The sequence below is a fragment of the Anser anser genome (assembly GCF_964211835.1).
Source record: "Anser anser genome assembly, chromosome: 12".
Lineage (NCBI taxonomy): Eukaryota > Metazoa > Chordata > Aves > Anseriformes > Anatidae > Anser > Anser anser.
Genome location: NC_139733.1, coordinates 22,729,462 through 22,754,485, shown reverse-complemented (window position 1 = coordinate 22,754,485; position 25,024 = coordinate 22,729,462). Strand labels below are relative to the sequence as shown.

Genomic DNA, 25,024 nt, shown 5'->3' with positions numbered 1-25,024 from the left:
GGCGCAGCCGGGACGGGCAGCGCCGGGCAGCCCCGCTCCCCGCTCCCCACTCCCCGCTCCCCGCTCCCCGCGGCCGCGCCTGGGAGCCGGGGTCGGGCGCGGGGCCGCGGTGCGGAGCGCCCTTGGCCGGCGAGCAGGGGGCAGGCGGAGGGCGGGCAGCGGGCGGTTGGTGCTGCACGAGCACCGCGGGAGGTTGGTGCTGCACGAGCACCGCGGGAGGTAGCGCTGCCGCTCATCGCATGGCCCCTAACTCAGCCCGGACCAGCAGCGCTCCAAGGGTGGTTGTGCAGCCTGCCTGGGCCAGCTGCAGCTCGGAAGTGTTTTATCTAATAGAGAGCTGTAGTGATTGCTGCGTTTCCAACAGGCTGTACTTCAGCGACGGCAGAGTAACACAGCTCTGATGGCCTCTACCTGTTGAGGCCCAGCCAAATTTTATTGCATGACCCAGAGCTGGTAGAGCATGACTGCTCTGGTGGGCACGAGTGAGGGGCTTTGCCAGTCAGGTCTTGACTTCAGATGGAGCTGGCTAGGGCTTTGCAAGATAATCATCATTCCAATAATCATTTAGGCATTTTAACACCTTAAAATCTCTCTCTTTTTTTCACTCGCTGTTTTTCAGCTTTTTTTTTCTTTTTTTTTTCTTTTTTTTATTTTCCCCTTGAACTGTGGTTCTCCGTGTCCATTTGTATTTGGCAGAAGTTACTACAACCAAGTTTTCCAAGGTGGTGCTATTCAGTTCCACCACGACCACAGCAGACGTGCCTATTCCTCAGTGAAAGAGGACAGTCCAGTGAAACTGGACAGCCATAGCAAGTTGGAGGACTTTGCAGCAGGGCCAGGACATAACAAGCATAAACACCAACAAAAGCAGCTGGAGTTCTCCACTAGAAATTATAATTCTGGGGCTCGGGACCAAAATGTAGCTTTTCCACAGACTGAAAACCTCAGAAGAGATTATTTCAGAGTAATTTGCATATGGCGCTCCAGCTTGTGCCATCGCTCAGGCCCTGTTGTTCATCGTTTCTATTCACCACCGGAGGAAAGCACAGCCACGATTTCCTGACCCCCCCTCCCCTGCCCACCATCCTCCCGCTGAGGGGCAGAGCTCACGTGCAGGATAGGGCACGCGGGTGCTGGGGGCTCGCGGGTGCTGGGCATTGGGCTGCTGCCTCCCCACGGCCCGGGCTCAGGCACGCCGTCCTCCAGCCTTGCCAGCCAACCTGCGGCTTGGCCAGGGCCCAAGCGGCCACCTCGATGCCTGCACGTAGCTCGCTGCCTCGGTTCGGCTGTGGCACGGTGTCGGTGAGTTCCTTCCCAACCGTTCCTTGGTAATGTCAGCTCCAGCCCCCTTTCACATCTGAACGTGTGCAGTGAAGTGTGAGCTCTTCAGTGTTTATTTACCTCTTGCCCACTTAAAGCGCCTCTCTGAGAATCTTAGCTGTATTTATTAGTATTAAAAAATCCGACTCTAGTGGCTGTGGAGAAGAGTTTGCAGGCATGACTCAAGCTTGCCTTAAGTGCTCAAGATTCAGAAAGGATATAAACATAAATCATCTTTTCTAATAAATCTCATTGTTTTGCAGGAAGCTACCTCATGAATTTGAAAGTTTTTTAAGGCTTTTTTTCTTTTTGGCAAATCTGTGCCTTGTTTTGCAGGAAGCTACCTCCTGAATTTGAAAGATTTTTTTTTTTTTTCTCTCTCTCTCTTTATTTTTTTTCCTTTGAGCAAATCTGCAGTTACATTCAACATGTTTATCCTCTCAAAAATTACAGAAATTCCATCTGCTGTCTACTTCATGCTCCTTTTCATCACACCCTCATTACCTAAAAAAATTAGTCTGCATATTCCATGCCAGATTCCCTAAAGGCACATAAACAATTACACACTAGATCAAGGTAGGCCCAGGGTCTGTCCTAGCCCAGTATCTTGTCTTGGAATTGCAGCAGAGCTTCCAGAAGAAAATGCAGGAGCTCTGGAGTATGCAGATGTCTTTAATCTGCTCCTACCATAAGTCTCATCCTGGTCTCTCATAGAGAGAAATTGGTTTAAGCCGTGAAGCATGAAAAATTATTCTGATTACATTACAAATTTCGATATAGTTAATCATTACTCTGGATATTCCTGATATCCATAAAAGTGCCCAGTCCCTCTTCCACTCTTGTTAAGCACATGGCTTCAGTGGTGTCTGGTGGCAACAAGTACCACAGTTTCATCGGACATTGCCTGAAACAAAAGCTGTGTTTACCAGCTTTCATTTTCCCACTTTTTATATTTAACTCTTAAAACAGTTAGTAATCTCCCCGTTATTGTACCTGATCTTCTTCCACTCCGTGCAGTTTGCTACCTATATTCAATCTGGTGCTCTCAGACAAGAAACTAAAGTAATAACCTGTGCATCTGTTACTGCCGGGTTTTACTTGGAAGAAGCATTTCATTTGGCTTGGCTTATTGAATACGTGGAGGTGAGAGTGCACTGGCTAAATACCATCCTGGAGATATCACACAGATATCACAACATATCACAACTTAGCCATCCTTCAGAACCTGCCCTGAATTGCAGCCCCTATCCCAGTGGATCTAAGACATTCTTCTCCACACCTGCAGCCCACCAGAGGAGCCGCGCTCTCTTGGACTCAACCTGCAGTTCCTAGGCATAAATTAGATTACGGCTGCTCCAGACTGAACTCCCCCACCCTTAAAGCCATCGGTGAGAATTGAGAGTTTCAACATACTAAATCATGTTAAAGTTGTATCCCTAATCTGAACTGACTCTCAGAAAGCAATGTTATTATAACAAAGCTGCAGAATGACAACATTTTATGTATTTAATGGGAATATTGATAAAAGCACATTCTTATTTTTCTACCGGTGGGAAAGTCATTTCAATGTTATGGCTTGTATTTCACCTCGTAATTAGTCATTCTTGTACTAAATCAAATTCCCAGCAAAAGTCCCTTGCTGAGTTCCCAGAGAGCAGTGACTGCTTTCTTTAGATGCCCTAATTCAGCACCGGAGCGCTGTGCTCACACCAGAGCAGACTGTAGACCTGATGTGATAAGAAGGACGCTATTATAGTTTTGTCTCTCTGAGAGGTGAGGGGAGATCTGCAGAACATCTTTATGCACGTGAGCACTGCTGCCCCTCCGTGCAGTGCCAAGCCCACCCATGCCCCCACCGCTCCTGGATAGGCACCAGGGGATGCACTCCACTTCCCACTGGGAAAGTTTGCTTCACGGAAAAATAAAAATAAAAAATAAATTAGAAAAAGGAAAGGAAAAATGAAAGAAAACTTAAAAACAAATAAAGAAACAAACAACAAAACCTAGCCTGATCTTTTCAGCAAGAGAATTTGTTTAGAAGTAAACAGCCAGTGGTTAAACACATCCAAAAGCATATTCAAAAACATTTCTTAACTTGTCTGTCAAATAAGATCATGGATTCAGCCAAATTGGTACTGGATAAGAAAAGACATTGCCAGAAAGAAATCAGCATCATAGCTGGCATCCTTCAGGGGAGCGACACAATTTCCATCACGGGAGGATCTTACCCGCATCTACTTTCAAAGATGCTGTGTAATTAAACATGGCTTTTATGTGGGCAACTGGCAGGGTGAACACAAAATCGTTTTACAACAGACCAGTGGAAGCAAAACAAAGAGCTACAGAATAGCAGAAAAGAGAAATAAGACAATATTTCAAATTTTGGTAATGTAGCATGCTGCTGCCGTGCACAGTTGGAGGTCATTTTGAACAACTGTAATGGACATGGTACAAGCAATTAATTTGTTGGGTGAAGTCAGTGTTGGGACAGCAGCCAGAGCTCCTGCTTATCTGGTGTTCAGAAAATAATGAATTTTTGGAGCAGAGGCTAGTGAAAAACCCTGATCCTTAACTCAGTGTTTTACTGAAGCTGTTTACAATGAGAAAGTGTCAGTGTGGTGCTGGCTGCCAGGGAGATGGGGAGAGCAAATTCTCTTCGAAGGATGTAGTGGCCTGGATCTCTCGCTAGACCTTATATAAGAAGCAAATTATTTATATATTTATTATAATCTATTAAATAAAAATATTGGATTATATTATAAATTATGTATTTATAGTACATATAAGCTAGAAAATATAAAATAAGTGTTAGCAATTGTTCCCAAGCCTATGAAAAGATATGCAATGGATACTTTGTGCTGAAACACGAAGTACCTGGGCCTAACACTCTGTGGCAACACGCGGTCACGATCCCGTACAAAACCAAACAGACAGAGCAGTGCGGCTCTGAGAGCTAGCCTCAGCTCCTCTCTGGAGGGAAACACTTCCCTGGTTTTGATGCTTGAAAAGATATTTTTCCATTTTCACTCATGTCCCAGGCCCGGCCTCCTCTGCATGGGCTGCCAGTGCTTGAAAAGGGAAAAGTCTCTGGGGGAGCAGGAGCCCCTGGGCTGGGGCTGGGGCCTGGCAGGTCCGTGTGGAGGCTGAGACCAGTCGGGTTCCGTGTGGAGGCTGAGGCCTCTCAGGTCCGTGTGGAGGCTGCCCCAGGGGGTGCTGGCAGATGCCGCGGGGCTGCCCCCAGAAGTTGCTCGTCGCTGAAGGAGCAGCAGCCACAGAAGGTGCCCGCATGCAGTAACAGTGGCCGCTCGTACTCCTGCAGTAGTTTGCACGATGATGTACCACATCTTGTGGATTAGGAGCTCAACCATAAAGATAGTTGGATAGTTGTTGATAATACTATTAAAAAAGAAAAATAAAATCACACTGTAAGTTTATGCAAGTGCAGAGACAGCGATTTATTATTATTTTCATCAGTGAAGATTATTTATATAAACTACCACCAGACCGATGTATAGAACTCGCAAGATAACCAGTGGGGAATATTTACAGCAAGTTTAAGTCTTGAGCTCTTTATTTAAATTTGTTGGTTTTTTCAAACCACAATTGTCTTTGTCAAGAAGATGGTTTCAAAAATAACAAAAACCGAGTTCAAAATTTATCTAAATACTAGCATCCACTCAGTCTTGAAGGCAAACATGCTATATTCTGGAAAACCAAAGCGTTATGAAATGATCCCATTAACGCAGCACACTTAGAAGGAGTTGCAGCGCAAGGCTGGACACCACCTCCCGCACTGCCACCTGACTGCAGTGAATGGCAGTTTAAAATTAACACCTTTTTATCCTATTTCCCTCCTGGCGTTTGAGCCTTTCTAGGTCAGATCCTTCGTTTAACTGAAACCCGTGGTGGTCGGTGGCTTTCGTTGAACAGACAAAAGCCGGGGAAGGAACTGTGCCAAGCGTGCCAGAAACCGCAGGAGAGCGGCACAATGATGGCCCACGGCTGCCACCTCCCTTGTCCCTTGAACTCGGCCAGTGCAGGAGGACCAAGGCCCTGGGGAGGACTGAGGCCCTGGGAGACGACCAAGACCCTGAGGGAGGACTAAGGCCCTGGGGAAGGACTGAGGCCCTGAAGGAGGACCAAAGCCCTGAGGGAGGACTAAGGCCCTGGGGAAGGACTGAGGCCCTGAAGGAGGACCGAGGCCCTGGGGAGGACTGAGGCCCTGGGAGACAACCAAGACTCTGTGAGAGGACCAAGGCCCTGTGGGAGGACTGAGGCCCTGGAGGAGGACTGGGGCCCCAGGGGAGGCCGGGTCTCCTCTCCTTCAGAAGGTGGTGGGGAACAAAAGCCGTTTCTCCTCCTGAGAATGGGTTTGGACCAGTTCTGGGCAGGTCCCGCTCTCTAGATGGGAGCTCCGTGTTTCCCCACAGGCCACGTAGAACGCACGTCCCCTCCACGTGCCGCCAGTACCTGTCCCATCGCTCTGAAGGCCAGGCAAGCATTTGAGAGGAGTGGATCAATCGGTTATGCAAGAGACACTTTAAAACTGTTCCTCTGAGATGGCAAATATTTCAAAGAGGCAGCTCTATTAGATGGGCACTTCAGCGAAATCATTAAAATCCCTGCAATCCACAGAGAACAATAACTTCTTCTTTTCAAACACTCACTATTATCTCGGTTTCTGATTTACTGAGAATATTCTGATTCACTTAATCCTTGAAACATCTCCTCCGATGCTGAAGGAAAATGAAGGTCCTGCACGTTCTCGGTAACTAAGTGAGGTGGCTTTCCCTACATGACCAGGGTTTGGGGCCACCCTGTGACAAGGTGACAGGGTGACCTGCCCCATGGCAGCTCCCAGGCATGGCTCCAGATGGGGCAGAGCAGGGACCACCCGCAGCCGGGCTGCCCACGTCCCCTCCTGGCCGCCCCCTGCCCCAGCCTTTCCCTTCGAAAGCCCCCTCGCCCCCTCAGCAAGAAGCCTCCAGCGTGCAAAACCAGCCGCAGGAAACAACAGAGGCACAACTGCTTCTTCAGCCCCCCCCCGCACACGCTGTGATGTGGTCCTTCTGGTTCGAGGCAGAATTAATAATTTTTTCCTGGGTTTTCCTATCTTGATCATCACTATAGTGTCTGAGTGCTTCAAAAACAGTAATTTATTTTCACAAGATAAGTGGTATTATTATCCCTGTTTACAGAAGGGCTACTGGTCAACAGGCACACAGCGATTAAGATAAAAAATCCGTTGATTTGAGGTGTTGAGTTTGAGTTGGCTTTTCTAAAGGCTTGCTTTCCATAATCTTATTTTCAAAAACCAAAGGCTCCCCTCTGTGCCAAGCAGCCCCAGGCCACCCCCCAACCCCATTTCACAGCTCGCACACCTCTGCATGAGCTTTGCTACTTCTGCCCAGAAATGCACTGCTTTTTGTTTGGTTGGTTGTTGTTGGGTTTTTTTTGTTTGTTTTTTAGAGTAGGGTGCGCATATCTGCACATAGATTGTGTCCTGGCTGGATTTGCCTGCACAGAAGAAGGACCAGAAAGGTCTCATTTGTGAACTGCTTCCAGAGGTTTAGGAGCTCGCTGGACAGCTCACATCAGAACTAAAACTCATGTTCAAAGCCATAACCAAATGCAGAATTTTCACTCTCGTACCTTCCTGACTTCAAAGTTACACTCTTTTAGTGTGTATTTACTTATTTTTATTTAAATAAAGAAAGGTGACTTGCCATAAAATAGAAAGTCATACGTGTAATTTAATAAATTTTCTCTTTGTTGGCAGTGTGTTTTTTGTTTTGTTTTGTTTTTAATAGAGTTACAGAAAATTCAATTTCGTATACAGAAGCGGTGTATCCCCAGGGGCTGCTAAACAGCTTCACCTCTGTTAACAGCTCAGACCACAGCGAGCAGCAAGCCACTAAATCACTAGTTGCTATTAGCTAATTCTGGACAACGAGCAGTCTTGGTCACACCCCCACAGAGCAAGGTGCCCAGATACCAAAAACTCTATCACAGCTGGCACTTGTCTTAATTAGTCCTGACAAATCTTGATAATGAATCATTGAGAATATGAGGTAAGCATACGATAAAGCAAAGAGCAGGAATCTTACGTAGTTCTCTGCACTCCAGTGACTGCAGACATTGAGCCGTGAGATTGTTTTGGAAGGCTTTATGACAGAAATCATGAGTGCTCTTTGCATATTCACTTTGAAATTATTTTTAAGGTCTCTTCATGGTTGTGTACTTTCTACAAGAACGCAGCTGTTTTCCCCACCTATTTTGTTTATTCCCTTAATGGCTCTCCCCATCCATTTAGCAGAAAGTCCGACCTACACCAGATTTTATGCCTGCGTACAACAGTGAACAAACTCAGGTAAAATACATTGATGGCCCAGTGTCCCCAGCTAACGGTAGCGTACGCTTTCCTATCAACGTGGCTTTTACAGATTTTTACCTTCATTCATTTGCTTTGATGGACAGAGAATTGCCAATACATTCACAACTTTTTCCCCCTTATATGATACTTAATCAGAACTTGTATGCCCCATTATACTCCCTTTTAAAGCGACTCTTTCCCTCAGCCCCACTGTCGACACGTGCCCCGTGGGCTGCTAAATGCTGCCACTAACCTCAGCAGAAGGCAGCCCCGGGGGCCCGCTTGGCCCTGCCACATCGCTGCGTGCCCCTGGCGCTGGGGTGGCACGGCAGGAGCGGTGCCTTTGGTACAGCCGGCCCCGGAGGGCAGCACCGTGGGGCTGGAAGAGCCGTGAGGCTGCTGGGGGCCGCTCTGCCTCCTGTGAGGAGATCCTATTTATATTTTCTGGGATGCTTTGTTATTATAATTATTGAAATGAGATTTTTCAAATCTCATTTAGGGACTGGGAAAATGCAGGTGCTCAATTTCCTCTCCCAGGAAACCCTGGGCTAATAAAAGCTTTCTAGGCAGGTTTCTGGAGCTAAGTGAGTGTAGAAGGGAACCCAAACCAACTTGGAGCTACTACGGAACAAAACCAAATTTTTCCTTACTAAAAACCTGCCAGCCAGGAGCAGCAGGACACGCATGGCTAAATCAGTGGGTTCAGACGGCACACTCAGAGGTGCTGGGTTGGGTGTTGAAGCAGGCGAACTGCTTCCAGATCTGGGACTGACGGGAACGCCCTGGCAGGCTCAGACCTGATCCACTTCCACCGAGGTCAATGAAAACTCATTAATTTAAAAGATCAGATCATTAATTTGAAAGCTATTGACAGCAGCAAGAGCAGGTCTGAAGAATGAAATAACACAAAGGCAGAAGACATCCTTGCAGTCTCATAATACGAATCCTAAAGCTGAGTACAAGCAGAACGAGGTTAAATCCTTTAAACAGGAGACTAACTGCTCTGCAATGATACGGAAAGAGTGGGTATGCACGTATCGATAGTTTTACACCTAAGAGAAAATAGATTTTATCCTCAATTAGTTCAGATCAATGACTTTGCCATTACCAGTGCAGCTAAACTGCATGGCAAAGGGCGAAGGTCCAACAACGCTCCTGCACAAGGCCCAGCCAAACCTGGCAGCCTGCTGGCTCCCCTTCACAGGCAGCTGTTGCCAACGGGAAGCCTGCTGGAATAAGATTTGCAAACAGGTACAAAAAGGCTCTAGTTTTGAATATGGCATGGACAGACTCAGTCATCTCTGCACATAGCCGTCATTTTCTCATTTGCTGGCAATTCAGGTTTTTAGATGCTTCAGGCTAACCAAAACACTTTGACCCAAATCAGAACTTTTTGAATGAACACTTGATTTATTTTTTAACAATAAAATAGAAGGAAATGTTATCTCTTTATTATTTTGTTGAAAAAGTGATGTCAAAATGATGATGTTTTATGTACAAACTGTACTGCAGGTGCTGGGTATCCCTTGACCCTATGAGAGCTGTCTGCAAGGCCACCTCAGCAAGCAGGAGCAGGTCTGCAGAGCAAAGACCCTGGCTGAGGACCCATTGCCCAGCTGCCCCGGCTCAGGGGTGGCTTTGGGCTGGCTCTGCTCTGGGCTGGATGCTGGTGGAGCATGCTAGGGCTGCTCTTGGAGCATGCTTTAAGACAACGAACAGCAAGTATTATTTTATTGTGATGTGCACAGCTGAGAACTAAATCTGATAGAGATATTGGATCAAACCTTGTACTCTGTGGCAATCTAATTTTATCCTGACATGTTGATTGCTTGCTCTTCATCTACTGTTGCCGTCCCAAAGGGTGCTAAGTGAGAGAAGCTGTATTTTCTTTCCTTAAGAAGATGACAGAAAATAAATTCAGAAGAACACCCAAGAACAATGTGGGCTTTGTTATTCACAAGGCAGCTTTGAGAAGGGGGAAATTTGGAGTTGAGTTGTTTGAGGGCCTCCACACAAATGGTGGTACAAAACGTGATGGATTTCCATATTGTTGTTTTTTAAATGCCTACAGCCATCGGTTCCCCCTCTGTGAGAAAAGATGACCGTGGCGTTGGTACATTACAGGGCTGCATCTCCAGGAGCTGAGTGATATTTGTGTGCTTAGCCATGGGATGGATCTCTTCAGCCCTCTGAGCACTGACCATTTCATGGTTTCATGGTCTTCGAGACCCAAAATAAAAAAGGCAGCTTTTGTGGGGGAGAGGCGTAGGTGGAGGGCCTGGGACAGTGGAAGGGGTGGAGGTGCCAGGCTCCTCACCCCAGCAGTGGGCTGCAGCCAGAGGTCAGCCGCTGCTGGTCAGAGGTCACCCTGCAGCACCCGATCTGCATGACAACCGTGGGGAAGAAAAAACCCCAAAAGGTGAAACAGCGATCACAGGGGTGATGGGTTTTTAGGCTGAAGCCCCAGTTCTGCAGCTCTGGGGGGAAGGGGAGGGAGGCTTGGCCCCAGGAGCCCTGCATGCAGCTGAGTTTGGTTACTAAAGCCTATAGAGCCACCCCAAAACAACGCAGCTGGGGAGTGTGGGTGGTTTTGAAAATCCCTGTACGCCACCCTCGCTCCTTACCTCACATGGGAAATGCTGAATTTCTTTGCAAAGCTGGGCCTTGGAAACACGGCACCTGAGGATGGAATTTAGGAATCTACAGCTGACAAATCAACCACATTCAAAATCAAAATTTAGGTGCAGGTTTTACTCCAGGTTTTCAAATCCTTAAGGTAAGGAATTTTTCCAGATGTACACAAAACACGTTTTGGAAGGGACACTGTGTATAACTAACTACCTGCTTAAAATAGTTATTTAAATAAGGGCTTGCAAAAACTTAAGACATTTTCACAGACTTCCATATATGCAAAATTATAAACCTAAAGCTAAGCCACCGCAGCAAGGGACACAGCATCAGACCCTGCCAGCAGAAGTAACAGGCTCCTCGTGAAGATGTTATCCCTGAAGCAGAGGCAGATACAAGGAGAAGAGAGACCCACGTGTCAGGCCGAAAGGCACTTATCTGACACACACGGGAGCAGCAGATACCTTGGGAGACTTCACCTGTGGGGGGAAGCACACCTCCTGCTCAGAGGTTTGGTGTATTTCACCAGAAAAGGGCCCTTATCAACCACTTTTTTTGCTGCTTAATTCTATCGGAAACACAGTGCGGAGCTTCCACTGCGTGGGTCGAACAGGAGCGACGAGATCCCTGCCAGATCTCCCGGTACACCTAACCCCGTAGGTCGTGGATTCAGTTCAGTAAATAGTTATGCATATTAATCCTGCTAACACAAGATGAAAAACTGGTGTAGATAGTTGCAGGACCAGAACACTGCAGTTGATTTTCTTGTAAATATTTCAGAAAAAGAAATCAAACACAGAACTCCACATCCTGTTAAGAAAACATCATTTGCACCATACAACAACTCGGTGTTTCTTATTGAGCCTCACTCACACGTAATAAATCCACTTTGAAGTGTTGCTTAATTTTAGCAACTTTTTTTTTCTCTTGACCCAGATACAAACATGCTTTTACTATTGGGAAATGAAATGTTCACACAGCAGTACAAGTTTCCCCATCACTTATTTTTTGAATTAGAACAGGAGAGTTTTTCTCCTTTAATTACTTACACTGATAGCGTTCTGCATTATCTGTAAATTCAGAAGTTTTCTTATATATCTAGTCTGCTTCCTCTATTAACTTAGGTTATAACTCTGACTAAATCAAATTGAAATTTTTAAAACACATAAATGGTGGCTCAAGGTTGGCATTAGAAGACAAGAATAAATCCTTTTTTATAAGTTTTTTTTATTAAAAGCAATTTAGTTTAAAGAAACATAAAATTAAATTAAAAGAGTGATGCTGGAATGTATGTTAATTTCAGACAGTTAATTTAATTGGAGAAACAGCTGATGAGCGAGAAACAGCCTGGTCTGGAGCCCCACAACACGGATTCGATTCCTAGCTCTGCCACAGACATGAAAAAAAATCAGAATCCTGGACAAACACCATTATTTGGTTTTGTTGTTTAATTCATTAGCAACTTTCCTTTCATTCTCTTCAAGGAAGAAAAATTAAAAATGGGACTTTGGAGAAGAGAGGAACAAGTGAAAGACAGGGAAAAACATCCTGGGGTAGATATTCTCTCAGGCTGGAACTAAATTATGTCACCCATTGAGTAAGTTTGCTTGATCCAAGTTGATAAGATCTGATTTCTTTATGCATTACTGGGCCTAAGTTTAATTTCATATGATTTTTATTCTTTTTTTTCAGGGAAATAGGTGGAGAACGAAATGTGCCCCTTCCAGTGGGGTGGATGGGTGGCTCCTAAAACTCAGTCTCCCCCTGTACTGTGACCAAAAGCCAGCATGGAGCAGGTTAGGCTGGTGGCCAGCATCCCTGCTTTCAATACCTAAAATAAAATATAAAAATATAAATATAAAAATACAAAAATATAAATACAAAATCCTCAACCCTCTTAGGTTTCTTCTTGCGTTTTCTTCTTAGCTTTTCCATTTACACTGAGGTATTCCAACAGCAAGTATATTACATAAGGAAGTCCCCCGTCACCAGCGGTAGCGTGCGAGTGTTGCTGGTTTTGGCAGGGCGCGGCTTGAAGCCTGACGCTGCAGAAGCCCTGCAGCCCGCGGTGGTTGTGGCTGCGCAGCCCCAGGGACACGGGGCTGGGCGCTGCCGACCACCTCGGGGGATAGGCAACCACGCAGGTTTTACATTAGGTTTCTTTTTTTTTTATCTTTTTTTAACCAAGGCATTAATTCCACCCGTGGATAGGATTCAAACCCATAGAACATCAACTTCCCATCAAAGGAATGTTTTATAGGTGGCAAGATTAAGATGTGTTGAACATTAAAGCTACATCACTGGAAATCACAGTAACTGCTAACCATCTTCTTGAAATAGAGCAAATTGCCTTTAGTTTTTACTGCCAGAAAGGAGAATGTCCATTTCCCAAATATGAATTTTTACTATCATTTTATCTCTCTCTCTGTGTTTATGAAGCAAAAGTTATAAAGGCATTTCAAACATAAATTAGTTGAAACTTCTCCTTCCTAATTCCCACTAGAACTAAGCTCAAATTCTCCAGATCAAAGTATTTTGGAGTTCATTTTCCATGCCTATACCAATACAATTATGATATTTTTCACATCTAAGGAGCAGAGTCTGGAAATCAGGAGAAGGGGGAAAAAAAATACCATTAGTACAACCCTTGCAGGAACAGACTTGCTTCACCTGACCTGTGCCTTTGATGTCCAGGTCCTTGACATTGGTTTCTCGGCAGCATCTCACACGTTTAGATAACTGCTTTGCTTGGCATTCCTGGTCCAGCCCCACGTTGGCGCTCTGTGCCCTGCACCCAGCATCTTGTGCAAGTCCACCAGAAACAGGACTGTGAAGAAGCAAATATCACCCAGAAAAAGCACAACAGCTGGAAAGCCAGTAGCTAAACAAGCCAGGTTTAGCAGCTGCATTACTTAAAATCATTTAATTGACATTGAGTAGCTATATCATTTAAGTCTTTGCAATATAAGCAAAAAAAAAAAAAAAGACTTGAATCAAATGGGTATGACAAAATCAATTAATTTTAAAAGTATACATTTAATGTCAGACCTAACCACTTCAGGACAATGGTTCCATTTTTACAGTGTCACATCAGGTTTTTCATTTTATGGGTGCAGTTCTCATTCAAGAGCTGTAATTTCTTATTTGGTTCACCCTGCAAGAAGTCGTTGCCTTCTGCTGAAATATATACTTAGAAAAGCATTCACAGAAAGGTTACAACCAACAATGAAAACAACCACCCTAAAACCACCATCAATTTGGGGCATTTCCATCAATCCTGTTCCCACCGCTGCTCCCGTTGGTGCTCAGGGGTGTTAAATGATTTCTCACTTTCATTCTCAATCTGAAACTGCACAAAATTCTCACATTTAGCAACCGCTGGAAGCAATGCAGAGAAAGCTGCAAAGCTCCTGGGTCTTTGTAAGAGGCAGGGAGTGTTTTGCCTAAAATGGACCTATTTCAGTCAGCATACTTCATATGAATTGAGTTTTAAAACTTGAGCCGAGCTTCCTGCTCGTGGTTACTGGCCTGTCACGCCGTATGTCACGGTGCCATTTGGGCCCCCCGAGATATGGGTTCAGTTCCAGGTTTTCTGCAGTTTTCCCGGATAGGGCCCTGGGGAGCGATCTCATTCCCTGCTAGCGCAGTTCATCTTCTGTAAGGGAACGGCGTACCTGCTAACTCACGTCGCTCCAAGACACTTAGAACCACAGCAGTAGAACTTGTGAACATATGAGAAATAGAAAAGTGTGTAAATATGATTTAAAACCAATCTGGAGTTACAACTGAATTCAACTTTCTCTTCTTCCACTTACCCTCAGTGATGTTCCCCCAAAGCTGCTCTCCCGAGCCACGTGTGCAGGCACCCGCAACCCGTCCTGCTCACCCTCCAGGTCAGCAAGCTGCACCTTGCATTGCTTCTGAGAGAAGGGATTAAACCACGAAGATGCAGCCCCTACATGCTTCATATTCATGAAATGACTGAACTAGGAACATGTCTCCAGGAACAGAGCCAAGACAATGCCGTGCCGCTATTCACAAAAGCTGGGAGAGCCCCTTTACAGAGGCTGCCCGAAGGGTCTGAGCACTTGAGCAGAGCAACCACAGTTAGCGCTGAGCAAATGAGCACAAACTGGCTTTGAATTAGAGCAGGGAGGAGTGTGGGGAGTTTCTCCCCAGCAGAAGAGGATGCCTTCCTGCCAGAGCAATGGGGACGCTGGTAGAAGGTCAGAAGCATGAGGTCTGGCAAAGCGGTCATGCCGCAATAGTGCGGTGCTACCAGGTGTGGTGGCTCGGGGTGTCATTTCCAGTCTTTCGTCCCTAGGGAACCACAAGGCTGCTGAAAAAGACTTGGTTAGTGAATGGCAACACCACTGCTTCATAATGTCAAGGCGACAGAATTCACAGAAGACACATCCTTTCAAACTAATGAGTTTCTGTTCGGGAAGAAAACTGGCTGGTGAAGGTGGCAGTGCTGAGCACAGACTGTCATGTAGCGATGACTAAGAAGCTGGTGTGATACATGACGAGACATGTTACAGAGCATACACCATAAACAGCTGACTTTTTACAACAGCTACATCTTCCAGGTATCATTCACAGACGTGACTTTTGGAGGAGCCACCTCCCTGGGAGCAGAAGTTCTGGTGGCAGCGGCTGCAGACCCGACGGAGTCACGGTGCAGATGCCTGCTTTGTCACAGCGCCGGGAGCCGGAGCCACGCCGCACGCACGAGGGGCAACACGATCAGCTCTTAGCCGAAATGCAAAGTCTCATCCGCAATACATCAGACTGTGTGGAGGCCTCATTCAAAAACAGCCCTAATATTCAAAATTTAGAAACACCATCTGTTGGAGACTTGGTTAAGTAAAAATATCTCATTACTGACTGTAGATCTTGGAGAGAGATCACTTTCTTCCCTTACACATCTGATTATACCTAACTGGACAGTCACAAATAGTTGTTGCCCAGCATTTCTGAAACATTTCCAAAGGTTTCTGACATGAGACACATTCCTAACCTGTAGCAAAAGAATTAACTGTATTATTAATATGAAATTGGTAGTAACTCATGACACTTGAATTATGTTGCTGAGAGGTGTCCTTTTACTAGCTTTGTTTCTCCTGGTAAATAACAATTCCCCTAATTACAGATATAAATCTGTTGAGGTATGAATGCACAGCTGAAAGTGATGAAAATGTTTAATAAACTATGTCCCAGAAACAGAGAATGCGATTAGATTGAGCACGTTGACCACGGGTTTTTTGGATATGCTGAGAGAACCACACACCCTCAGGATGGCAACAGTTTTATCGCGTGATAAATGGAAAGGGGGAAAAACCACTTAGTCTGGTAATTATAATTGTTCCAAAATATCCAAGCGACTGATGAGGCATAAAAATCCTTTTTAGCTGTACACGTTCTTATGGCTTCTTACAACAGGGAAGAGCATATTTTATACACACCTTGCTTATAAACAGCAGACCTTTAATTATTTTGTTTTGCAAGTTAAGTTTCATGAAGACTCAGTTATCTTTTGTGGTCTGAATTTGTTACATCTATGATTCAAACTTTTATCACAGATCTCTACAGAACAGAACTGGAAACAGCTCAGAACTGTAATTTATTTTTAAAATTAAAAAAAAAAGTTTTAAAAATTCCATACTCAACTATTTTGCAAATTCTTTTAATTAAGATTGATTATTCTAATTGTAGACTTACCGTAATTCACCAGCAAAACTTCTCATATCACAGACCTCCCCAGCTCACTGACTCCAATAAAAAGACCGACAAAGACAGTAAAAGCACCTGGAGTGTCTGCATTTGTCCTCAGTGACTGTAAGCTGTGGAATGCACAATGACCTCTCTGACCTCCAGATAAAACATGCGACAGCTCAGTGCAACGCACAGGTTGGGTTTCATAACTTGTAATTATTCAGCTCTACTGCAAGTCCATCCCCAAATACCCATCCCCCTGGCAGGTTCCTGCTTCCCACTGGGTCTCGGAGGACAGCCGACAAGCTCGTCCTCCCCACCCGTGCTGGGAGGCAGCACGGAGGCTCCTTCCCCAGCAGCCAGCCCGCTGCCCTTTGCCACCACTACAGCAATGGAGCTTAGCACCGCAATTGCTCCTTTTGAATGCCAACAAAGATTTTCATCTCCTGCAAGGAGTGGTTATACCTCCCTACTGCTGCTTCTTGATTTTAGCATTATTAGCATATGTGCGCTTTCCTTAAAAGTATTAATAAACTGCATTCCTAACTATACGCTCCCTTAAGAGGAATCTTTGACGTAATATTTTCACGTTGTTGTTCAAAGAACAAAATCGATATTCTGGGTGTGACAGCAAGCTTTCCATCACTAAAAGAATTTCCCATGTTTCGTCTTTCCAGAGCATGTATACTCCGAATACTTTTGGCAGCCCCCAGGACATCCCCAGGTGGCAGGAGCAGGACCACGAGCGGCAGTGCTGCTCCTGGGACCTGGGCACGGCCGAGGCAGGGCCTGGCGCCACCTTCACCCCACACTCAGCCTGCCCGCAGCAGAGCTGTCCTCACCACGTGGCTCGGCTTTGATTTGAAGTCAAAGTGTGGGGACACCACGCTTTTCCTTTGGGTAAAGAAAGATCCCATGAGTTGAATTTTCTTGAAAGCCATTCTTCTGATTTGCATCCCGAGAGGCAATCAGTCACAGGAGACTGCTTAGTCCAGATTTCGGTGTGAGCCGATGTCAGAGAACGATGCTGAGGAACACACAGGTAGACAGCTGTACCTAGCTGTGCTAGCACAGACCTCTGCTTAACTGCACATCCAAAATAAACCCCACCAGCAAGCATTAAAAAAAAAAAAAAGAAAAATAATCGTGAAGCACAAGCGTTGCAATTTTAAAATCAATTCTCTGGATTGGGTGCCACCAAAGATTAAACCAATAAAAGGGTTTTTATGAGGAAACTTGTATGGGAGAGGAACAAATCCGCTGAAGAAGCCCGAGCTGGCGTGCGGTCCTGAATTAATAGCTTAATGTAATTCAGTTCTTGCCGGTTGCCTGGAAACTAACTTGGAAAAAAAAAGTGAAAGCACAAACCATAATGGGTGTAGAGGGCTTAATAGGGAATTATTGATGCCAACAAACTGTTAGACAGTCTGATGTATTTCTAACAAAATCACTCAAAATGCTTCCTTTATTATTATACGGTATTCTGAATAACAAGGTTCAAGGCCAAAGAAGATAAAACATTGCGTCGCGCTGCTGGTTAGTGCAGACAGAAGAGGCTGCCGTGCTGGTATTTGCCATCACACCTACGGCAGGCCGGCCCTTCTCTTCATTGCTATTGCTTTTCTCTCTCTCTCTCTTTTTTTTTTTTTTAGCATAATGTAATGGATGTCTCTAATGGTAAAAACAACAAAGCACTTGTGCATTTCTCACAAAGTTGGCTGGCTGGGATTAGCCCTGTGGGTCTGCTCAAACGCAGGGCTGAGTTTATTAATTTCGGCCTCAAACAAAACTATTTTCTGAGGCAGGCGCAGCTGTTTGTCAGCACCCGTTTGGGGAACATTTGGGTGAATCCTCATACTTGTGTCCATCGGCAAAACAATAAAAGGCCCTGACGAGCGCCCACAGGGCCGTGCGGGCAGAGCCCCCCAAGGCAGCGCTGGCAGAGGCAGCTCCCTGGCATGGGGACCCCCCAGCGCCTGGCCCTAACATACCAGAGACCATCCACAAACACCCAAATAAACCAACTCTGTGCTTCAAAGACAAATCCTGGCAGGTTTTCATGGGGTAAGAACGATCATATGTTAGAAACAGCTTTGGAAGCAGATTCTCTCTCTTCCTCCCCATCTACCATGCAAGCGTACAAGGGATGTATAACGTGAATCGTAATACAGAACATATTGTAATATATAACAGCACAAAACTAATTTTAAGCCTGCTACTGATTTATCTGTTATGTTGAGATATTCAATAGTTACCTCAAGAGCATTTTAAATAGTCACTAAATAAAGCAAATCATTATTTCTTACTAAAAATGGAGCTTTTAAATGATCCAGTTACCGAAAAACCAACAAACTGTAATTTCTTTTGAAATTTCACAGTTCCCTTTCCCCTCTGTAAGCAAGCTACAGTAATAAAGTATAAACATAGAGATCAAATGTCACAATGTAAATGCTTAATGACTTATAAATGGTACATTAAATCCCTACAACCTCAGATAAGACAAACAAAATCACAAAACATTTTCATTGCAACTCCTTACAAACTATGGCTATAAATAGAATTTAGTACAAGAGCTAACTTATTTTCCAATCTTACCCCATTATCCACAATTTATATTTACCAGGTCTCCCTTTTATGGGTCCTTGAGCCAGCAAAATAGAGAGGTGAGGCCCTTTCTGTCTTCACTCATTAGAGGTCTTCATATATATATTCCAGAAAGGATGGAGGGGAGGACACAGGTTTCAGGCTTAGAAGATGAAAAATATTTTCAGAACAGACTGCTCTCCAAACTAGTCTATTAAATGGCTATCTAGCAATGGTTTTTTTCTGAGCAAACACTGTAAAAACCTGACCCTGGAAACCCTGGTGCCCGCACCCAGTCCCAAGAGGACGAAGCAATAGCTGATGCAGCCCTGTCGCTGCCAGATGCCTCATTTAGGCTCTCGATGTACGGCCTTAATGACAGTGCTGTAGCTGTCGGTGGAAGCAATGGCTATATATTCTCCCATAGGTATTTTTATCAAAACAAACTCCACAGCTTCATACTATTGCCTTCACAATAGCATCAAGGCATCCACACACGTCCCCAGGCCACAAGATGGAGCGGTGAGGAAGCCCCCAACCGCTCGGTGGCCACAGGACCTGGCACCAAGCACTGAGCCTGCAGGACTGGGGCCCACGGAGATTCTGCAAAAGTTCCAGAACTCCAAAAACTTGGCACCTAGGACAGCCATATGCCGGGAATTATTAGCAATTGCCTTACTTGAAGTGGGTTTCACTAAAGCAAGCATGGAGAACCTTGACATAAATCACAACTATTTGAAACGTGTATGTATTATTTCGCTGTCAAGTGAGGCTTCGTACAGATGGCGTGGTGAAGTCAGACAGCTCGGGAGTGTCAGGGCTTTTTTATTCTGCTTCACAGTTGTTGTTTTTTAAATCAGAAGAGGGTGATGTGAGAAGCAGAAATAACTCGACTTGATGTTATCGTCTGAAGCCCTATTGAAAGACTGGCAGTCACCAGGCTCAGATGTGACCTTTAAGCTGGCCAAAATGGTCTGGGAAGTCCTTGAGGTGGGACCGCTGAGCACAAACATGGATGCTCAGAGGCTATTTTTGTGCACTCATTTCCCCAGCTGTAACCACACTGTAGCTTCTGGAAGTATATATGATCAGCCTGAAGCTATTGTGCCAGCAAACTACAGCTCAAGACAACTCTCATCAGAACCTTTTAATGTAAATTGCTGTCTCCTTATTGACGACAGTGGAATTGAGCTGATTTATCAAAGTTCAGGAACTGCCTCTTAGTTTATAAACTTTTTACAGTGGACATAATGAAAAGGATTCATAAACCTTTTCTTCTGGAAGGAGGAAGATGTCCTCCTGAAGTACAAAAATGTCAGGTTTTGCTTCGTTTTACTTATTTATTTTATATATATATATATTTAATAGCTGCTGGAATAAGTCATTCATAGATTGCTACTCTGTGTATTAATTCATAGATAACAAATACTGATATTTGTAGCCAAAGCAGAAAGTCCTAAAATCTAGAGTTTTTAATGGGAATGTTGGCAGGTCCTTTATTATATCAAAAGCAAGCAGTGGTGTTAAAAATTCAGGTATCAAAAACTATCAGCATATGATAAATGGATGGTGAGCTGCTCATGTCACACCGCTTATTAAGTTGGTACCATAAATTATTACACTGTAAAAATCAATGCTTATTTCAATCTTTCTCTCTTTCCATATTGCTTCAGCTGTTTTCTAGAATTCATTTAAAACCTGAAAGAAGAAACAAAAAAGCAAAACTGAAAATGTGAAACAGGAAAATTCATTTCCTTCATGCTGAATCGTCCTCCGTCACCCGAACAAAAGCACGCAGGAAGGCGTTGCAGTTAACAAAACCCGCTAGGCCAAGCGCTGTGTGGGACGGATGGGACCCTGGTGGTTGGGGCAGGCCAGAGCCACAGCAGGACACTTCCTGCTGGTCACCTCCTTGGCCATCAGCCTGAGACGGTGCCAAAAGCTGTCAGAAGCTGCCCACTTGGCAGCAGAGGAATGAAGAAAGTAGATTTTGGGCTTGCAGCGAGCTCTCTGAGGTGGGTGGGCGGCCCAGCCCTCCAGCCCTTGCAGCTTGCACAGGCCTGGCCTGAGGTCCCCCTGCTCGCAGACCTGGGAAGGGCTGCCCTGCGTGGGGCTTCTTCCCCTTTCTTTGGTGAAGAAGAGGCACCTGAAGGCCCCACCAAGGCCTGTGTCCACAGCACACAGCCTGTCACACTGCCAGGGACCGGTGCAGACCCCGGCACACCCGCGCGGCGGGGTGGCTGCGTGGGCCCAGGTGGGCCCAGCACTGGCTTACAGCCCCTCAGCGTGGGCTTCACACACGGTGGAAGCAGCCCACCGAGCGTGCTGCGGGGCTTGATTCCCTGTACAGGCACAGCATTAGCTTTCTGCAATCAACGTTTAAAATATTTATTTATTTTTATCCTTTATCCTAACAGTAAAGATGAATTACTGCAACTTATCACATTAAAACGCACTGCAAACCTTTCCAGCATTTACCTAAACTTCAGCATCAAGTCTTGAAGAGTGACTTCATAACTACAGCTTTGCTCATGTGCTATCTGCATGCACAGCACTGGGGATTTGGGTGTTTGAAACACCTACCCCACCCCAAGAAAAATTATCTGTTTTCTGTGGCACTTCCCAATGGCAGCAACACCATCCACAGGTACAATACACCACTGTTGGTAGGAGGTTTACTGACGTGGGACGAGAGCTTCACTTGTATGAAATTGTGCTTTAAGCACATTTAGTTTCTCAAAACACTCTCTAGCTGCAAGTAATTGGCGCAGCTAACTTCTAGCTGGAAGAGCAAGAGCAGCAAAGGCAGCAGCTGATTGCCGAGGGAAAACAACGCCACATCGCTGTTTGCATTGCGCCACTACGCTTGTGATCAACAGCGTACTGCACCCATCCTTTGGAAAAGATATCACGTGCACATTTAGCAGCAGTGTGACAAACTCCTTTAGCAGTTAAACACAACAAGAGAAATAGGTTCTGTTTTATACTCAGAGTGTAAAAAAATGTTCTACGCGACTTTTGCAAGTTTGATTTCAGCTTGTGCTAAGCACGAGATGCACACCAGCAGTGATTTCCCTGCTTCGTTTTGCCTGCAGTCCTCCTAAAACACAAGTACTTGGCTCTTCATCTCCCCCAGCACAGCAGCTGACCACTTGCAGTGCCATTCTGCATTCCCTGAAAGAGGAGGATTTATCAAATGCTACAAAAAATATACGAGCTGGTAAAACTCCCTTCTTCCGTGATGACCACAAGACCTGAATTTATTGCTAGCATGCCAGAGATTTCACAAAGAGCAGCAACAAAGAGCACATTATCTTTACCTCTGAGTTTGCAGTACATCTCATCTTCTATGAGACTTTATGATAGATGGATTCAAAGGGAAAAAATCAACAGGCCTCAGAAGCTTTTATGGCTTTTCTTACCTCATCTGTATTTGCAAAACACCTCAAGCTGGATCACGCACTGCCTCCGTTTTTATGCTTGTTTTTACAGTGGGGTACACTGTTTGCCATAAATAATAGAACTGAAAAACAGAAAGTTATCAATAAGCCCTATATGGCTAAAAGCTGCAAGACGTATTTCCAGCGCTCACACGGTGAGCGAGTAGGATGTTCTGATGCAGATGGGGCTGCCATTGATTTTCCTGATGGCCAGCTACAAAACTCTCTCCAATTCTTAGCCATTTTTTATTGCATATAAAACATACATTAAAATCCTTGCTTGCGCAACCAAGAAGAGTGCTTCATAGGACCCAATGGAACAACAAAAGCTTTATGCAAATACTGTGCTTTACGGTAATAATGGGATGTCACCTTTTGGATGGATAATTTCTTCATGAAATAAATCTTTCCATACGAAATTCCTTCATTCCCCAACAAACATAGTTAGGAAAACCACAAAGCAACAAATTGAACACAACCAAGCTCCCCAGCAGACAAAGGAAAGCAGCGGAACTGCTCCCACCAGCACTCAGGGTGCCTGCCTCCTCTTGACAGCAGCTTCAGCAGCCGGCCCTAAGTGCTTTCCCAGGCACTCACCCGCACCAGCAGCATTATACAACTTACTCCGTCTCATGGCAAAAATCCTGTGAAACGACACCAAAAGAACGTATTTTTTCCCTTCTGATGTTTAATGTATTGCAACATATCACTGAGCCCTGAAGGTCAAACACCTGTGTGCTTCTCACCCCATGACCACTGGAGCAGCTCCCCCGGCCGAGTGTCCACTGACCATTTTGCGGAGGATCCTTAGAGAGAAGCAAACTCGTTCGCCTAGCAGGGGGAAGGTGCTGAATTCCGCCCAAGTGCAAAACATGATCTTTATTCCACACTCTACCCTATTACCTCCAATTTATATCATCTTCCTTGTTTTACATAAGCAGCAGTCTGCAGTGTAAATCAGACCCAGCACGGCTACTTGCTATGGAGAATTACTCTTCATTGCAGAGCTTTTGACGTGAAAAAACATCTTTGCATTAAAAATCAAAAGAACAATCTCTGAGGAGTGTCTTCTCAGCACTCAGACTATCATAACAACAGGGCATGGTAATAGATGAAAAATCATGCCATTTCCTTCTCTATACGGTTGCAAAGGTTTAACTAATTAAACCAATTATTCTACTATATCAATACGAAGCTAAGGAGGATTTGTGTGCTTTTTTTTTTCCTTAAATAAATACAAAATGGAAAACCAACACGACACTCAGATTCCTCGCCCACAACGGCGTATTTCCCTGGGCAGCAGGCTGCGGCATTGGCAGCACCCAGCGTGGTGGCAGGGTGACCCGTTGCAGCCCCCTGCACCCAGCGCCCGCCCGCAGCACGGCGCCCAGCCGCGCCTGCCCCGGCCTCGAGGAACAACGCCAGTTTGGCTTTGACTTTGGGGAGAAGGCAGGTGGGTGGGGGCGAAAGGAGAGTCAGACTCCAGGCTTTTTCTGTCCAATTTTTGTTCAGTGAGGTGTGGAAGTCTAAAGCGACGCGCTTGCTTCACCTAGGCAAAGCATCCTTCAAAACCAGGCAACACCACAGCGCAAACCTGGTAGACAGAGTGTCCATCAATGATTTAGATAAGCTCACTTTCATTCAGATAATCTTCCTTCTACCAATTCTCACATTAGATTTTAGTTTCACAAATCATGACTACAAGGCTGTATCTCTATACCTAGTCCCTTCATTTAAACAAATATTGGGTTCTGTACTCTTAAGCAGTTGATGCTTGTACTGAAATTAAAGTTAAAAAATTTTTGAAAAATTACAGCCTCGATGATTGCAGCTGACAGGATAACAGTAGCGTTACTGCTTCTGCTGTCAAAGGACGGCCAAAAGTAATGCACTTGAACTGTGGAAACGCTCTCCATGTGATCAAGGCTCAGACTCAAACCATGCTTATCACGCTACGCATGCACACACACCCCTGAATTAGTTTCACTGCAAATTATTCCCAGGCAATGATTACAGAGAACTCTTCCCTTCAAAGCATGCTTACTAAAGATCAGAGCTTACTTGCAGGAAGGAAGGTCCCGTGTCCAAGCAATGCTCGGAAAGGGAGATCATTTGCAGGAAATTTATTATTTAAATAGGGTTTTCAGATTGCATTGGCAACTTCAGTTCTGCTTTCACTGTTTCCTAACGCAGTCTCTTCTCGTTTACCCTGCGCTGTCCCATGGGTGCCATCGGCTCGCGGGGCTCTCTCCTTTCAGGCTGCTTCCCTGCACATCGTGGGGCAATGGAAAGGAGCTGAGCTGGGGGTGCTCGCGGGAACTCCTTCGCTGGGATAAGGTGGGACAGGGAACCTGGAAATCTTCCCCCATCTCCGCTGGCTGGTCGGTGTCACCACCTGGGTGCCCCTTCCCATCCTGCGGAGCCTGGGAACAAAACTGGCTTCTTTACTATAATTTATGAGTTCAGATAGCATGTGGAGAACGAGAGGGAAATCTCCCATGGATGCTTCCTGTGTCAGGCAGGCATGAGGGCATGATGAGGGCAGAAGTCCCTGATACAGCAGGCGAGATGATGAGCTGCCTCCTTCGGCTCTGAAAATCACTGCTGCCGGACAGCAAAGTGTGCCCAGGACAGGAGAAGGTAAGAGAGATAGGGCAGGCACCTCAGCAAATGTCAGAGAAAATGAATGATCAATTTTGCCTGCAATGGCTTTTCCATAGGTCATTTTCATGTACTCCAAATAAAACTTTCTTACAAAATTTCATTTTCTTACATATTACTTTCTTACAAATTACATTTTTCAGTGTGTCCCTATAAGTTTGTCTCAGCTAATTATTTCATACTGTACATATTATATTTTTAAAATATTGTTTATACTCATGTTATTTTAAATAAAATCTAAAAATTTTAATTTTCTTATTGTTCTGACCTTTAAGTCTCAGATCACTGAGCTTTTCTAGCAAAG

The 25,024-nt window shown here is 45.1% G+C and overlaps 1 long non-coding RNA gene across 1 annotated transcript in view; it reads right to left on the bottom strand.

Annotated features, from left to right (window-relative positions):
* Positions 1 to 219: 219 nt before the first annotated feature.
* The window catches only part of LOC310880388, a 125,100-nt gene continuing 100,295 nt past the window's right edge, over positions 220 to 25,024 (bottom strand). The window contains exon 25 of the long non-coding RNA XR_014571661.1: positions 220 to 24,663. This is a non-coding gene — a long non-coding RNA (uncharacterized lncRNA). The remainder of the gene's footprint in view (positions 24,664 to 25,024) is intronic.